Source organism: Epinephelus moara, chromosome 14 (genome assembly GCF_006386435.1).
Source record: "Epinephelus moara isolate mb chromosome 14, YSFRI_EMoa_1.0, whole genome shotgun sequence".
NCBI classification, from domain to species: domain Eukaryota; kingdom Metazoa; phylum Chordata; class Actinopteri; order Perciformes; family Serranidae; genus Epinephelus; species Epinephelus moara.
The window spans coordinates 31,025,604-31,030,983 of record NC_065519.1 but is presented as its reverse complement, the minus strand read 5'-3'; positions in this window follow the sequence as shown (position 1 = coordinate 31,030,983).

The following is a 5,380-nucleotide window of genomic DNA, read 5'->3' as shown; positions in this document are numbered from 1 at the left end:
TCATTCTCTCCTGTTGCGTGGTAAGTGTGGTCCATTCGCAAACTTTATAACTAAAAAAACTTTTCACTACTCTCTATCGACGAACTACTAACACTCTCTGCTGTTTCCTCCTCCTTCTTCCTTCCTCCCGCTGTCTTCGTTGGTTCATTTATACACGCGAAAGGTGTTCTCTGGCTGGCTGGACTGTCTGCTCGGGCTGCCGTACATACATGGCGGCGCAAGATGGCGACCTCTCTAAAGCAAGGCCCTTGCTATATATATATATAAAAGCATAATTATGAGGCTACGAAAACCAAACTAATTTTATTTTATAGCGATTATACACTTGTATAAACATATTAATGGGTAGAATATTCAGATTCAGATTCAGATTGACAATAAACCATGCCAAATATTACACACTGGCCCTTTAAACTGTGTTGTTATTGTAATTATCTGTCTATTTACCGTATGGGAAAGTCAAATGCCTCCCTTAAGCCTGATTTATGGTCCTGCGGCGTACCTACGACGTACCTACGTCGTTGCCATGACGCCGTTGTGAACCCTTCGAACTTCTCCGTCACTCCATTTCATCGTGTGAACCCTTCGAACTTCTCCGTCACTCCATTTCATCGCGGTGCAATTCACTGCCAGAGCGGTAGTAGGCTGCGTTCCTTTCCTGAATGGTTATCATCATCTCTAGCTGATTCTTTGTTTAGCTTCCGGCTTTTCCAGTCACAGAGAAATGAACGCGGAGCACGGACAGACGGCTCCATCCGTATCCGTATCCGTATCCGTATTGAACGTTAACCGGAAATGGGCCTTAATACTGCAACATCTACATCGCAACAGAAGATGTTTAAAGATGGCGGGGATGGCCCAATCTGGAAATACAGAACCGGAAATGCGTTGCTACCAAGCAAACCAATCACAGCCCTCTCAGTCTGCGCTGGGTCTGCGTCGCCTCGACGTGTAGTTACATTTTTTGGGAGGTGCACGTCAGGTTACGCCGGGGGCTACGGCGAACCTTCTGCGTAGCCACGTACCCTATGACGTAGCGACGTCGTTGATTCAACGCAGGACCATAAATCAGGCTTTATATGGGACTGGCAGGATCAGTGGGGCTCCCCGTGGTACATGCTCTGGGGAGCCAAGCAGTGTGGCTCGTCTGTCACTGTGCTGGTTCTTGATGTGTTGCTCCAGCTCCTCCTTACTGATGTCTAGCTTCCCGCTCCTCATCCAGCAACTGTCGGGCATACTTGAAGGGATCTCTGAAGAAGCCGGCTCTTTCCCTCTCTCTTTACTTCCTCCTCCTCCTGATCCTCTCCACTCTCCGCAGCCTGCCAAGGCTTCGTTTGAGTTCATCCCACAGCTCCTTCAGGCCACCTTTCTCCTCAGATGCAGCTTTCCTCCAGCTCTGACGGTACTGACGCCTGGCTCTGATTAGCTGCTCGGTCTCCTTCTCTCTCCTTCCTTTCCTTGGGGCTGTGGGCTCCTTCCTACTGACTTCACCAAACCTCTGTCTGCACTCTTCAGAGATGATCTCCCCAAAGATGTTGAGCGTGTTCTCGACACTTCCTCGCAATGCCAGCTCCAACAGCTGGCTCAAGTCATCGTCAAGGTTCTGCCATGCAACCCGATCATTTGCTTTAGGCCACTTGATCTTATTATGCCTGCCTGGCTGCTTCATCATCGGCTTTGCAGGGTGTACCTCTAGTGGGCGGGTGTCCCTTCCATCATGGGGTCTCGTTCTACTACCTCAGACAGCTCAGTGCCTTTCGGTCCTGCGGCACTTTGGTTAAAATCCTGGCTTTGGGTCCCTTTAGTCTGACCTGGTTGAGCAGAGTGAGGTTGCTGGTTTGTTTGCCTTCTGCACTTATATATTCTGCATTTATATAATAACCTGTGTGAACCTAAGAATGCAGAACAAAAATTCTAAATTAATGTTGGTTTTATAAATGAGAAGTTGGACCGTATGGGAAAGTCAAATGACTCCAAATGCCTCCCTTATATGGGAACACACTCAGAGCCTGAAGAAGAAAACCTTGGACGAGGCTTTCTGTTTACTCTGTGGCGTCCTTTCGACTCTGGATGTTTTTGTTTTTTTCAGACCAAGATGTGATGACAGTGCACCCTGGAGATAACGTCACTCTGAGATGTGAGGCTGGTAATGTCTCCATCAGAGTTGTAGAGTGGACCAGACCTGACCTGGAGCCACAGTACGTCCTCTTATACAGAGATGGACACTTCGACACAACCTTCCAACATCCATCCTTTACAGGCAGGGTGGAAGTGGTGGACAGAGAGCTGAAGGACGGAGACGTGTCTTTAATTCTGAAGAATGTGACCAGCCAGACAAATTTAGGCAGCGACCCACCATTAAGCTGAACAATAACTAAGCTCGTCACACCATCTCCCTCCAACTCTCTGCCAGATTCTGCCTGCTGTGAGCAGAAACAGACACTGAATTACTTTCTCGCTTCCACGTGTCTTTTTAAACCAAAACTCAATTTGAAATAAAGTTTGATTCTCTCACATCGCGTCTCTGATAATCAATTGAAACAAAAATGACATGCAGTTTGGAGCTGCGCTGTGTAAAGAGCGCAGAGGAGGAGAGGAGGACTGCATGTTTCTGATCTCTGGGATTCTTAGAAGACTTGGTATGAACTTTACAGATCACTGTAGCCTGCACAGTGTGTCACTGTTATCTTTGTTGTTGTCTGTTATAAATAAATGATGAATGTAGAAAGTGAATGTGTTACTCACACTCCTCATATGTCAGCTAGAGAAACATTTCGGTTCTTCACACATACACACACACAGTTACTTTACAGTTAATCTCAAGGGAGCCTCTGTTCTCCTGATTTCCCTGTGAACTGAAAGCTGCTGTGCTGCCACCTGCTGTCTGTCTCTGATGTCACTGACAGTCTCAGCACTTTATTGTGTGTGAATGTGTTTAATGTTCAGGAGAGAAAAGGAAACATCTGCCTTCATTAATCAGTCATTGAACAACAACAACAACAACAACAACAACAGTTAACACACTGAACATGTCTGATGTTTCCTGTCATGGAGAGGGTGGAGCTGTGGAGGAGCGAGGACACTATCAGCAGACAGTCTGTAACTTACAGCAGCCCGGCCTTCATTATGTGTAACTTTAAACCTTAACTAAATGGAAACAGGTCAGTTATTTATAAATTCAGCCCCTGTACAGTCGGACATTTTCACATGGAGGTCTGTGGCAGTGATGTTTAAAGCCACAGTGTGTAGGAATTTCTCCCATCTAATGTTGAAATCATATATTGTATTCAAACAGATGGCGCACTCTAGCGCCTCACTGTTTCAAACACGTATTGCAACAACAGTAGCCGCTGTGTACCAAAAAGCTATGATAACACTGATGAAACCATGTCATCCGATACTACATGGAGTATTCATTCAGGCTCCTACACAGACACACGCGACGCGAGTTGACAAACCCCCTCCTCACCATGCTGGCTGTGTTTACAACGTAGGACTGTTGGGGCGGATGTAAATTGAAACAAACCAATCACGTCTTGTCCTTTGACAACTGACAAGTGGCTCAACCTCACACACCTCATCCCTCTCCTCGCATTACTGCGCCGCTAACAGCTGTTAGTGGCCAGCGGCACTACTGCCGCATAACAAAGTCCCACTCTTTGAGCATAATGCAGGATCATGTATTATGCAGCATCACGGGAGACGGAATCCTCGTCGCCAAGAAAGTGCAAAAGGGAATCAAAAAGGCAGCGTGACCGGCGAATTAAAAAAACAAGGGTCAGCATTGGGGTTGCCTTTCCCAGGTGGAGAGAGCTGCTGAAGGAGAAAGGTAATACAATCACAGGCCAGCGCTAACAGCGGCTAACAGCGGCTAACAGCTAACAGCGGCGCAGTGATGCGAGGAGAGGGATGAGGCTGTTAGCGACTGGCCGCTAACAGCGGCTAACAGCCAACAGCGGCGCTGGCCTGTGATTGCATTACCATTCTCCCTCAGCAGCTCTCTCTACCTGGGAAAGGCTACCCCGATGTGGGCCTTCGTTTTTTTAATTCGCCGGTCACGCTGCCTTTTCTATTCCCTTTTGCGCTTTCTTGGCGACAAGGATTCCGTCTCCCATGATGCTGCATATGCATGATCCTGCATTATGCTCAAAGAGTGGGACTTTGTTTCAAATTTGCCAGGGTAGTAGCGAAGCGCCTCTTGCTCCTCTCCTTCGGCTCCTCAGTCACGCAGTGCTGGCCTGGCTCTCAACGAAAACGCCTAAGGCAGTGCTGTATGTCCCTTGCTGGCGGGTGTATTCTCAAGATGGCGAAACATAATGGAACCCCACAGACGACTTACCCGCACAATGTACAAACAAATCCGAAATTCTCCTTTTACGAAAATAAGTCAGATTATAGGTAGAGGTAATGGTACACCAGTGATGACATATTTATGAATGCAGACATCAATTTTTGCCAATAAACAACTGAAAATGTTACACAATGTCCCTTTAACCATTTTCTAATTCACAGGGACATAAACCTCATCACGTGTAGTCGCAGACCAGCTGTGTGATTTTCTCCATGATAATAATTTATTTGAGGAATTACAGTCAGGATTTAGAGTGCATCATAGCACTGAGACAGCACTAGTTAAAATTACAAATGACCTTCTGATTGCTTCAGACAAAGGACTTGTCTCTGTACTTGTTTTATTAGATCTTAGTGCGGCGTTTGACTCTATTGACCATTATTTTTATTTATTTATTTTTTATTTTTTATTTAACCTTTATTTAGCCAGGTTAGTCCCGTTGAGATTAAGAATCTCTTTTTCAAATTCTACTGCAGAGACTGGATCACTTAATTGGCCTAAAAGGTTCTGCACTAAGCTGGTTTAAATCTTATTTATCTGATCGTTTTCAGTTTGTTGACGTTCATAATGAATCGTCCTTACGTACCAAAGTTTGTTATGGAGTTCCGCAAGGTTCTGTGCTCGGACCAATCCTATTTACTCTATATATGCTTCCTTTAGGTAACATCATTAGAAATCACTGTAAATTTCCATTGTTATGCGGATGATACACAGTTGTATCTATCGATGAAGCCAGAAGAAACTGATCGATTAACTAAACTTCATAACTGTCTTAAAGACATAAAAACCTGGATGAGCACCAATTTCCTGATGTTAAATTCAGACAAAACTGAAGTTATTGTTCTTGGCCCCAAACAACTCAGAGACTCTTTATCTGATGACATAGTTTCTCTAGATGGCATTGCTCTGGCCTCTAGCACTACCGTAAGAAACCTCGGAGTAATATTTGATCAAGATTTGTCTTTTAATTCTCATTTAAAACAAACCTCACGGACTGCATTTTTTCATCTGCGTAATATTGCGAAAATT